This window comes from Glycine max, chromosome 14 (assembly GCF_000004515.6).
Source record: "Glycine max cultivar Williams 82 chromosome 14, Glycine_max_v4.0, whole genome shotgun sequence".
NCBI lineage: Eukaryota > Viridiplantae > Streptophyta > Magnoliopsida > Fabales > Fabaceae > Glycine > Glycine max.
The window spans coordinates 22,581,903-22,594,642 of NC_038250.2; positions in this window are offsets into that span (position 1 = coordinate 22,581,903).

Genomic DNA, 12,740 nt, shown 5'->3' on the forward strand with positions numbered 1-12,740 from the left:
AAAGTTGACAGAAGAAACGTCTGTAGGACAAAGTCTATAATACATTTACCTACAAATTTTTTATTTACGGTGACAATTTTTGTCTGTAGGTATAGGTCATTTTTCTTGTAGTGATTCCTACCAAAAAGTACGACAAACCTAAGGTGTCCTATATGAGTACCTAAGTTTGTATTAAAACTAAAAATAAGAACAAACCTACCTAATAGGTCCCTATGTACACAAATCATGAAGATGTACACAAATCATGAAGATGTTAGGTCCCTATGTTGGAGTGATTTTACAAAAGAGGGTTGCACCACTCAAAACATTCATCATACCACCTATTTTAGGGACTTGGTACCTAATAATACCTATTTTGGGCACCAACAAAGCACAAGGATTTAAGCTCTTGCGAACCAAACCCTCATCCAACAACTTCTTTACTTGAGGAATAAACTCAAGCCCAAGAGGTGTGGCAATGCTAGCAAGTGCCTTTTTACAAAAGAGAAAATGTGGAGGTTGTCTAAGAGGGAAAGTTTCTTTAATGTTTGTCATTATTGTAAAATTAGTTTCCTTCTTAGCTAAACTCTTGGAGGAGACACCTACCTCCTTACACTTCTCTTTAACCACTAATGGTTGTCCTTCTTCTTGGGGGTAGATTTCTTCACTAGATTCTTCCCCTTTTGCTTTTTCACTTTCACTAGAGGAAGGTGAAGTAGTAGCCTCATCTTGGCTACTATAAATGTCTTGGCCCCTCATAATCATGGTTTTTGTGGTGGGGCATTGAGAAGTAATGTGTCCTCTTCCAAGACATTTAAAACACTTTATAGAGCTAGTTTTCTCTTGCATACTAGCCTTAGGGGCTTGGTTTTCTATTGTCTTCCCCTTATCATCTTTGGGCTTAGAAGGTGTCACCCCTAAGATGCCTTGACCTTGGTCTTTCTTTGGATAAGAGTGAGAGCTATAAGATTTTGAAGTAGACTTGTTTTTAAGTTGTTGCTCTACCCTTATTTCCCAATCTAAGTTAGGCTCTACATTGTCCTTCCCATAGAAGTATGAGAGGTTAATGTTAGCCTCTTGAGGCTTTCTTTCCTTTTCTCTTCTATGGGAGTGAGGTCTAAGATGTGACCTATGCCTTCCCAATCATAGTGATAGTTCCTCTTATAACGAGTAATATCATCCATGTATTGTAATATGCTCAATGTCCCAAGTAGTATACTTAAGGTGGTAATAAAACTTAATGAATAAACCCAACGTTTATTCATGGTCCAAAACATAATTTTTCTCAAATAAATCAATGTGCACCTAAATATGAGAAAATATCTTAATATCAAAGTTTCAATTTTTAAATGTATGTGTACAATCCTAATGTGGAACCAAGTCTCATTCTTTCCACATAATCCTTAAATTTAAACAGTGGCATGCCCTTAGTTAAAGGATCAACGATCATCAACTCAGTGCCTCCATGCTTAATGACCACTTTCTTGTCTTTTACTCTTTCTCTAATGGCTAAGTACTTAATGTTGATGTGTTTACTTCGACTTCCACTTTTTTTATTCTTAGCCATAAAGACAGCAACTGAGTTATCGCAGAAAATTCTCAAAGGTCTTAAAATAGTATCAACTATCTTCAACCCAGAAATGAAACTCTTAAGTCATACACCATGTGATGTAGCCTCAAAACAAGAGACAAACTCAACTTCCATGGTAGAAGTAGCAGTCAAAGTTTGCTTAACACTCTTCCATGAAATAGCTCCACCAGCCATCATGAAAATGTACCCAGATGTTGATTTGTGAGAATCAACACAGCCAGCAAAGTCCGAGTCTGAATAACCAACCACATCTAGATTGTCCGTCTGTTTATACATAAGCATGTAATCTTTGGTCCTCTGAAGGTACCTCATCACTTTCTTAGCAGCTCTCCAGTGGTCAGTACTTGGATTATTCTGATATCTTCCTAAAATTCCAACTGCAAAAGCAATGTCAGGCCTTGTGCACAATTGAGCATAGATGAAGCTTCCAACAACTAAAGCATAAGGAATGTTTTTCATCTATTCCCTCTCAAAGTCATTTTTTGGGCATTGGTTCAAATTAAGCCTATCACCCTTCACAATGGGAGCAACACTTGGTGAACAATCTTTCATCCAAAATCTCTCTATAATTTTGTTAATATAGGTTTCCTGTTATAGACCAAAATACCTCGAGGCCTATCTCTATGAATCTTAATGCTGATGACATAAGATGCATCACCCATATCCTTCATGGCAAAATTCTTAAAGAGAAATTGTTTCACCTCATGTAGCAAACCCCGATCATTGGCTGCAAGTAAAATATCATCTACATATAAAACAAGAAAACATATTTTACTCCCACTGACCTTGTGGTATATGCATTGATCCATGGGGTTTTCATCAAGACCAAATGAAGAAATTATCCAACGATACTCAAGGTACCACTGACGGGAGGCTTGTTTTAAACCATATATAGATTTATTAAGCTTACTAACCAAATGTTCACCACTACTAGAGGAGAAGCCTTCAAGTTGTTTCATATAAACCTCCTCCTCTAAATCACCATTAAGAAAAGCTATTTTCACATCCATTTGTTGCAACTCAAGGTCAAAATGAGAAACTAATGCCAAGATAATACGAAGAGAATCTTTCTTAGATACAGGATAAAAAGTCTTTGTGTAGTCAATTCTTTTTTTTTTTTGGGTAAATCCCTTAGCAACGAGTCTTGCCTTGTATCTCTCAATGTTACCTAATGAATCCCTTTTGGTCTTAAAAACCCATTTATAGCCAATGGCCTTTGCCCCATTAGGCAACTCTACAAGGTTCCAAACTCTGTTACTTTGCATGGAATTCATCTTATCCTTCATGACATCATACCATAAATTTGACTCTTTACAACTCATGGCTTGACCAAAAGTTTCAGGATCATTTTTAGCTCCAATATTATAGTCAGATTCTTGCAAATATACAATATAATCACTAGGAATAACTTATTTTCTTACTCTAGAAGACCTCCTTAATGCTGCATCAACATTTTCTTGGGGATCATGTTGTTCAACTGGTTGTTCATCATTTTCAGGAATTTGATGATCAATTTGATCTACTGGATTATCAACAACAGGTTGTGGAATGCCAATCATGTATTGTTCATCATCCCTTTGAATTTGACGGGCATGAATTACAACCAATCTTTCACTTGATGTGGAAGGTTGAGACTCTATATAATCAATTTCAGAACCTAAGTCCCTCAATTGATCACTCCCACTGATCAAGTCATTTTCAAGAAACTTGGCGTTTCTTGATTCCACAATTCTAGTAATATGAAATGGACAATAAAACCTATAACCTTTAGACCTTTTGGCATATCCAATGAAATATCCACTAATAGTCCTCGATTCAAGTTTCTTCTCTTGTGGGTTATATATTCTCACCTCAGACGGACAACCCGAAACGCGCATATGTTTCAAACTCGATTTCCAACCTTTAAACAACTCAAAAGTGTCTTTGGGACAGCCTTGGTTGGAACATGATTTAATATATACACTGTCATCTTTAGTGCTTCAGCCCACAAGGATTTAGGAAGATTGGAGTTGCTAAGCATACTCCGTACCATGTCCACTAATGTTCAGTCCCTTCTTTCTACCACACCATTCTGATTTGGAGAACCAGACATAGTGTATTGGGTAATAATCCCATGTTCTTAAAGAAACTTTGCAAAAGTATTAGGTGCTTGTCCATTCTTAGTATATCTACCATAGTATTCTCCACCTATATCTTATCTCACTATTTTTATTTTCTTGCCACATTGGTTCTCAACTTCAGCCTTAAAGACTTTAAAGGCATCCAATGCTTCATTTTTGTTATGAAGCAAATAAACATTCATATATCGTGAATAATCATCTATAAAGGTGATAAAATATTTATGACCACGTGCATCTATATCAGAACAACAAATATCAGTATGAATTATTTCTAATATGCTTGAACTCCTGTTAGCACCCTTCTTAGACATGTTGGTCTGCTTACCCTTAATGCAATCCACAGAAGTCTTAAAGTCAACAAAATCTAGAGTATTGAGTACCCCATCTTTCACTAACCTTTTAATCCTCTCAATGGAGATATGTCCTAATCTCCGGTGCCATAACATAGAGGAATTCTCATTAATATTACACCTTTTAATACTAGTTTGAACATGCTTTGAGCTATAAGTGACACAATTTTGTAAACCAAGAAGATAAAGATCATCAGACAATATACCATTCCCAACACATTCAGAATTATAAAATAACTCAAATGATGTGTCTTTAAAACTAAAGGAATATCCTAGAGGTACAAGTCTAGAAACAGAAATCAATTTTCGAGAAAAACTTGGTACATAAAAGGTCCTTTCTAATTTTAAAATAAAGTCATTACTTAAAGTTAAAATGCAAGTTCCAATGGCCTCCATAGGTGAGCCTAGCTTATTGCTTGATAAAATGCTTTGCTCACTTCCCACTGGTTTCCTTAGGATTTGCATGCCCTGTAAAGAATTTTCAATATGGATAGTAGATCTAGAATTAATCCACCAGGTGTTAATATTAACACTAACCCTATTAGATTCATAACATACTAATGAGATTGATTTACCTTTCTTCTCAAGCCATTTTTGGAATCCAGGGCAATTCTTCTTCATGTGTCCCTTCTTCTTGTAAAAGAAACACTTTGCCACTTTCTTAATATCAACTTGAGGTGGTATTTTACCATTCCACTTGTAATTAGCTTGAAACTTGGTTGCTTTGTTCTTCCCACAAGTAGTTGTTAGCAATGCACTCTCACCCATCTCCATTACAATCCTTTCTTCTTCTTGAACACACATGGTCATTAATTCATTGATAGACCATTTGTCCTTATGTGTGTTGTAGGAAATCTTAAACGGTCAATATTTATGCGGAAGGGTGTTCAAAATGAAGTGCACCGGGAAGAACTCAGACATATCAACCTCCAGTTTCTTAAGTTGAGCTGAAATATCTCGCATTTTCATTATGTACTCACACACATCTTTCACACTGGTGAGCCAAAGTGAGGAGAACTTCATGATGAGGGTGCTTGCTAAAGTCTTATCTGAAGTGATGAACTGATCATCAATGCCCTTAAGCAAGTCTCGGACCTTTTCATGCTGGTCAACAGAACCACGTATCCAATCGAGATTTTGGTCTTAATGAAAATCACGCTGAGCCGGTTGGATCGCTCCCACCGCTCATATAGTGCAACATCAGCTGGGCTACTTTCATCAATGATTGCAGGTGGTTCATCTTTCCTTATAGCATAGTCTATGTCCATCCACCTCAATTGCAGAAGAATTCTCTCCTTCCATAACTTATAGTTATCTCCTTTGAGTTCGGAAACATCACATTGAATATCAGAAAAACTAACAGTTTAAGAAGCTGCAAAATTCAAAGACTTATGTCAAAATTTGAGGCATACTAATCTTAATTTTATCTTTTACCAATGTAAACATACTAGAAAATTGAATCTTGTGACATAAAAATTGCCTGTGGGCTAAATTTTTAATTCAATAAGAAACAATTAAACCTTATGATGGAATAATCAAATTACATACTCAAATTCATGTTTTACGGGTACAACATGAAAATAATTTAATTTCTATCGCAAATATTTACTTTATGATGAAATTGACAAATTATACATACCTCATGATGCCTGTGGGTAAACCATGAAAAATAATGTCATTTTATCCCAATTAATTATACAAATATAATAAAAATTACTGTGGGATAAAATTCATTAAATAAGTACAATTAATCAAAATATTATGTCTAATTCCTTATATGATCTTTAAACAACTTAATATATAATTTTAATCAACATATAGATGTTGTGGCTAATCCATAATTAATCAAAATTATAAAGATCACTTAGACATAAAACTTAATTATATGAGAATAAATCATATTATGCATTTCAAAATCAAGATATAATATAATTATGAATAAGATTCTCATACATAATTTCATAATTGAAACATAATATTATGCATTTGATTTCATATATATATATATATGCATAGAATAAAATTTTTCATAATATATTCATGGATAAAATAAATCAAAATTCCATAAATTGTTAAGGTAAATAGAATAAGGATATAGGATATGAAAAACAAATACATATCAAAAAACCTTTAATGATTTAGTGGCTTTCACATACTATAGCATCCCGTTAAAAAAGGTTGGACTTTTTCATTTTTTTTTTTAATTTTTTATAGCAAAACACTATCCATCATCTTCAACCTCTAGCGGGTCAAACCCGACCCATATGCAAACCCGGTCGGTTCTCGCTCATTTGGGTACCGTTTTAGACGATTCAAAAGCCAAAAACAAGGAAATCAAACAAAGTAAAGATTTCTAATCTTATTTTTAACAAACAAGGCCCTAAATACCATAAATGAAATTAAATTGGAAAAATACTGAAAATCGAAAATGGACAAGGAAGAGGCAACTAAGGCTCTGATACCAAATGTTAGACTAAAATGTTTAACCTATGATGTTACAAACTACAAAATGAAACACAGGTCATTAATAAAATGCGGAAAAACTAAAATCAAATTATACCTCTAGCCATTGCCATGAAAGAGTTGTCTTGTTTTGGTTCTTCCAAGCTCTCACTCTTTTTCTCTAGGTGGTGTATCAGATGAATTGGAAGAGGTGAGCTCAAGGACCAAATACATGTGCTATGTATAAGCATTCTACCATTAAGAATGCATTTAGTAGCCATTACCATTCATTAGTGGTCATTACCACCCATTAGTAGCCATTCAATTTGGCTTCTCAATTCCAAAACTGATGGAGCTTTTCATTTTCCAAAACGTTCAGACCAAAATTATTACACAATAAATCAAGTAATGGTGGAAATAATAATAAGAGTGATGATGGCTTCATTGACAGAAGCAAAGTGAGGATTTTGTTTTCCGATAAGATTCCAAGAGTTCTAAAAAGGTGCTTACTCTTCTTTTGAGAAGCTCTTACGAGGGCATGGAAGGAACCCATTTTCCTTTCTTATTTTTTTGGCATTAATTTGTTCTAATTTAGAGTAATACAATAACAATAGGAAAGATGATGAATTTTGGTTTGCTTGTGTCTTGCTGAAGATGTTGAGTTGAAATTTTCTTTGCTAGAATGGTTAGTGATGTAAGTTTTTTGGGCTCATTAAGTGATGATAAATCAGTTTTGGGAATGATGGTGGTGCAGCCACCGGAGAGTTGCTAGAAGAGGTGGAAGCAGTCGCCGAAGGTGGTCAAGGCATTACCAAAAGTGACGCGGAGGAGGTGAAGATGTTGCCGAAGGCATCAAAGAAGAGGAAGAGTAAAATTTGAAAAAAAAATTCATGTGGAAGGTGTGTAATAACATTGTGCACCTTATATATATTAATCCAAGAGCTATAAAATTGGTGCATGATCGACTACTTGTAAAGATGGTTCACCTTTGAAGTCGTCGTCTTTATCATTAGTCGAATTTCTAATTGAGACTAAGGATTCTATTTATCAATTCAATCACTACCAACATTTTTTATTTTTCTTATTAAGAAATAAATTATTTTGTTTGTATAATTTACATGTCTTGTATTTTTCAAAACAAAGTGATTCAATTGATAATATTTGGTACGATACTTATGACATTCATGAAATTAAAAAAAAAACTTAGAACATATTGATCTAACAATTTGGGTCGATGTTTTGAAACGTCCTTATTTTATAAAGGAATTACCTTGATTTTACTAATTAAATACGTGGAAAATAATTAAAGATTCATCTCAATTACGATACACAAGTATAAAAATACATCGATACGTAAACAACTACTCAGAAATACGTAATTGATTTTTTTTTCGAATTAAAAGATAACATATTTCAATTAAACAAAAGCTATTTGGATAATTCATAAATGATAACAATGCCTTAAATTGAAGTCTCTAAAGTCTAAAATACCGACAACATATTATTTACGTAAAGTATTAAAGTAAAATCGTTTGACATGGATAACATAAGTGTTTACAAACCACCACAATAAAATTACTAACCGAAAAGATAATATAGGTATTGCATCTAAATAACTGTACTAGACTACCCACCCATGTCTACATCAAAAAGTAAAATCTTGTCATATAAGGATGAAACCTAACCACTGCCCATTATCGACTGATCCATATCCCAATAAGCTAAGAAGAATCCTCTGATGGGTCCTCCTTAATCTCTGTAGACTCCTTCACTTCACTCTCATCCTCGGAAGGATCCTCCTCCTCACTGTCATCATCAATGTAGTCCTCCACAACGGGTGCCAAATCAATTGAATGTTTAGGCAAGAGAAACCCTGTCTACGTAACTGGATCATACGGCGAATAAACGACTAAAGGAATCTTGCTACCTAGAATGGTAGAATGTACTCCCTAACGATAGGTTGGGCAATGATCTCCTCTACCATCATAGCAATGTTGATCATGAAAGCTACCGACAATGAAGAACGAGAAGGTGAACAAGGTGAAGTCTTTGGAATGCACACATACCAGGTATTAGATACTAGGTCAACACCAACGATATGTCAAAGTAAAAAGGTGGAATATGTGGCTCCCTTGCCACCAATGAAAGTTTGAACCCAACTGATGTGTCATCATTTTCTCATATTTCTTAACCCTTTTTGTCACCATTTTAATTACTGATTAGCCTTAATTGTCAAATTAATTATGAAGTTTTATCATTTGGGCCTACTTGATTAATTTTGTGTTTTTAATTTAATTTCAGGAGAATTATAAGCAATTGGGCTTGAATCCAGAATTGGGCTTGGACTTGAAGAGAGCAGACTATTTTATTCTACCAAATTTTATCTTATCTAGATATTATCTAGATTTGATCTCATCTAGATCTTATCTTATATAGATTTTATTTTATTTATGGGCTTGAATTTAAAACAGATTTGTAAGCTTTGGGGTTGAAAACTATATAACAGCACCAAGGTTCTAGTTTAGGCTCTCTTCTCTCTCTCCTCTCCTCTCTCTCTTTTTCGTTTTAGTTTTAGAGTACTACTCTCAATTCATTTTAGTTTCTTTTTTGTTTTGGAGAATAATTCTAGTTTTCTTCGTTTCTACTACAATTTCATTTTCTATTGATTAATGGAAGGATAAGTCTCCAGTGTTGTTTTCTCTTGAGGATCAAGCACAACTCTCTTTGAGGTTCTATTATTATTATTAAATTCTTATCAGTTTTTCCTCTTCACCAATTACTCTGTATTTGTTGCTATTAATTCATGCATGCTTAATGCTTGATTAATTGTCTCTGTGCTTAATTTACGTTCATGCTTAATGATAGTTCATGATTAATTGGTGTATGTGTTGCTTAATCACATAATGAATGCCTTATGTTAAATTTCGCTTAGTAATTTAATTTAGGGTTGGATTAAGTGGTTGAACAGATAAAGGATAAACTCTCGTAACCTAGGATAAGAGACTTGCTTGTGAATCAAGGGGAAGCAACTTGTTTTAATTTTGATATTTTCTAATTCACATCTATTCGCTGTTTAATTTACAAAAGCAAACAACCCCCCCCCCCCCAATTCGTTACTATTTTCCTACTATCTGTTATGAACGTTTGGTTGACCATTGCTTGTTGGGAGACGACCTAGGATCACTTCCTAGATACTGCATTTTTAATGTTTATTTGATTCGGGTACGACCTCGATCAAATTTGGTGCCGTTGCTGGGGACCAGTGTCCAAAGGTTCATAATAGCTAGTGATTCGTGTTTTATGTTTAGTTGTTTTAAGCTTTCGTGTTGTGTTAGTGTGGTGTTAGTGTTGTGTTAGTGATGTTTAGTTGTTATTTTGTTTAGTGTTGTGTTTTGCTTTAGTTTTTCTGTTCAGTGCTTCCCCTGTTTCAGTTTTTGTGTTTTGCTATGAATAGTGCTTTGCGACGGATTTAGCAACCACTTTTGTTGACCTGGCAAATAGAGTAGTAGTGCAAATCCATTAGTGACTACTGCTGACAATTTAATTGACGATTTTTGTTTTGATAGTTAGGGTTGTTATTTTTGGCTGAATTTTGGTGTGATAAGTTCTTTTGACTCATATTTTGTGTGAAAAATAACAGGAACACTTGTTGTGGCCAGATTTGAGAGATTCAAAAAAATTTGAGAACTTGTGTTTACCAAAACTTCAAACGGCCATAACTTTTGCTCCGGGTATCAGAATGACTATTATTATATATGTATTTGGGGTAGAAAAAAATTTCCCATACCTTAGAAACTCGCGAAAGGCCTACTGAGGTCTCTAGCTAGCCAAACTCGCCTGTTTACTAGTTTTTCTTTATTTTTCAAGTTTTTATTGTTTTATTTTTCTAAACTTTCCTTAGGTAGTTTCCATGGTTAGACTATGAATTTTTGCCTGAAAAGTTTTGTGCCATCTTTTCATGATTTTAGGGTGTTGCTCACAAAATTTCAAGTCATTTGGATATCATTTGAGGGTAGCTATAGTTCAAACCTACACTATTACTTGCATAAGAAGGCAACTAGTTGTGCATGCTGAATGTAGTGTATGACTAGAGGCAATCCATCTGACTTACAACCCTTTGATCCTGAGATAGATAGGACATTTCATAGATTAGTTAGGCATCATTTTGTATCTTTTGAGCATCCTGAGCATTATGTTATTGGTGAGTCTGAGCATTATGTGGTTGGTAATTTTGAACATTCTGAGAACATGACACAACCTCTACCCCATGAGAGGACTCTAAGGGAAATGGCTGCACCTGATTTCACCTACGAAAGCTTGTGCATCCAATACCTTGATGAGGACGTCCCATATGTTCTTAAAACTGGACTGATCCATTTGCTTCCAAAGTTTCATGGCCTTGCAGGTGAAGACTCGCACAAACATCTGAAAGAATTCCATATTTTCTGCTCCACCATGAAACCCCCAGATGTCCAGGAGGATCACATATTTCTAAAGGCTTTTCCTCATTCTTTAGAGGGAGTGGCAAACGACTTGCTATATTACCTTGCTCCAAGGTCCATCACGAGCTGGGATGACCTCAAGAGAGTATTCTTAGATAAATTTTCCCTGCTTCCAGGACCACGACCATCAGAAAGGATATTTCAGGCATTAGGCAACTCAATGGAGAGAACCTATATGAATACTGGGATAGATTTAAAAAACTATGCGCCAGTTGCCCTCACCACCAGATTTCTGAGCAGCTTCTTCTCCAATATTTTTATGAAGGACTCAGTAACATGGAGAGAAGTATGATAGATGCTGTCAGTGGTGGAGCCCTTGGAGACATGACCCCTGCTGAAGCCAGAAATTTAATTGAGAAGATGGCTACAAACTCCCATAAATTTAGTGCCAGAAATGATGCTATTGATTAGAGGAGTGCATGAAGTAGCCATGAATTCATCTTCATCAGCTAAGACTAAGAAGCTTGAAGGTAAACTAGATGCCTTGGTTAACCTGGTAACCCAACTGGCCATGAATCAAAATTCTGCACCTGTCGCCAGACTTTGTGGTTTATGCTCCTCTGCCGATCACCACATAGACCTTTGCCCTTCTGTGCAACAATCTAAAGCGATTGAACAGCCTGAAGCTTATGCTGCAAACATCTACAATAGACCTCCTCAACCTCAGCAGCAAAATCAGCCACAACAGAACAATTTTGACCTCTCCAGCAACAGGTACAATCCCGGGTGGAGGAATCAACCCAACCTTAGATGGTCGAGTCCTTCATAACAGCAGTAACAACAACAACCTTATTTTCAGAATGCTGTTGGCCCAAGTAGACCATATGTTCCTCCACCAATCCAGTAGCAATGACAACAACAGCAACAACCCCAAAAACAACAAACAGTTGAGGCTCCTCCGCAACCTTTCCTTGAAGAACTTGTGAGGCAAATGACTATGCAAACCATGTAGTTTCAACAAGAGACCAGAGCCTTCATTCAGAGCTTAACTAATCAGATGGGACAATTGGCTACACAGTTTAATCAACAACAGTCCTAGAATTCTGACATATTACCTTCTCAATCTGTCCAAAATGACAAAAATGTGAGTATCATTACATTGAGGTCAGGAAAGCAGTGTCAAGGACCTCAACTAGTAACATCTCCCTCATCTGCAAGTGAACCTGCCCAACCTCACTCTACTCTAGAAAAAAACGATGACAAAAATTTAAAGAGTAAGTTACCTAACAATTTCTATGCAGGTGAATCTTCCACTGGTAATGCTGATTTACAGAAGCAGCATATCCCTCTTCCATTCCCTCCAAGAGCAATTTCCAACAAAAAAATGGAAGAGGTAGAGAGGGAGATATTGGAAACATTTAGAAAAGTAGAGGTAAACATACCTATGCTGGATGCAATAAAGCAAATTCCAAGATATGCTAAATTCTTGAAGGAGCTGTGCACTAATAAGCGGAAGCTTAAAGGAAGTGAAAGAATTAGCATGGGCAGAAATGTCTCCACATTGATTGGTAAATCTGTTCCCCAAATCCTTGAAAAATGTAAAGATCCAGGTACATTCAGCATACCTTGTATTATAGGGAACAATAAGTTTGACAATGCCATGCTAGATTTAGGAGCTTCTGTTAGTGTTATGCCTCTGTCTAGTTTTAATTCTCTATTTCTTGGTCCTTTGCAGTCAACTGATGTGGTAATTCATTTAGCTAATAGAAGTGTTGCCTATCTTGCTGGTTTCATAGAGGATGTCTTAGTTAGAGTT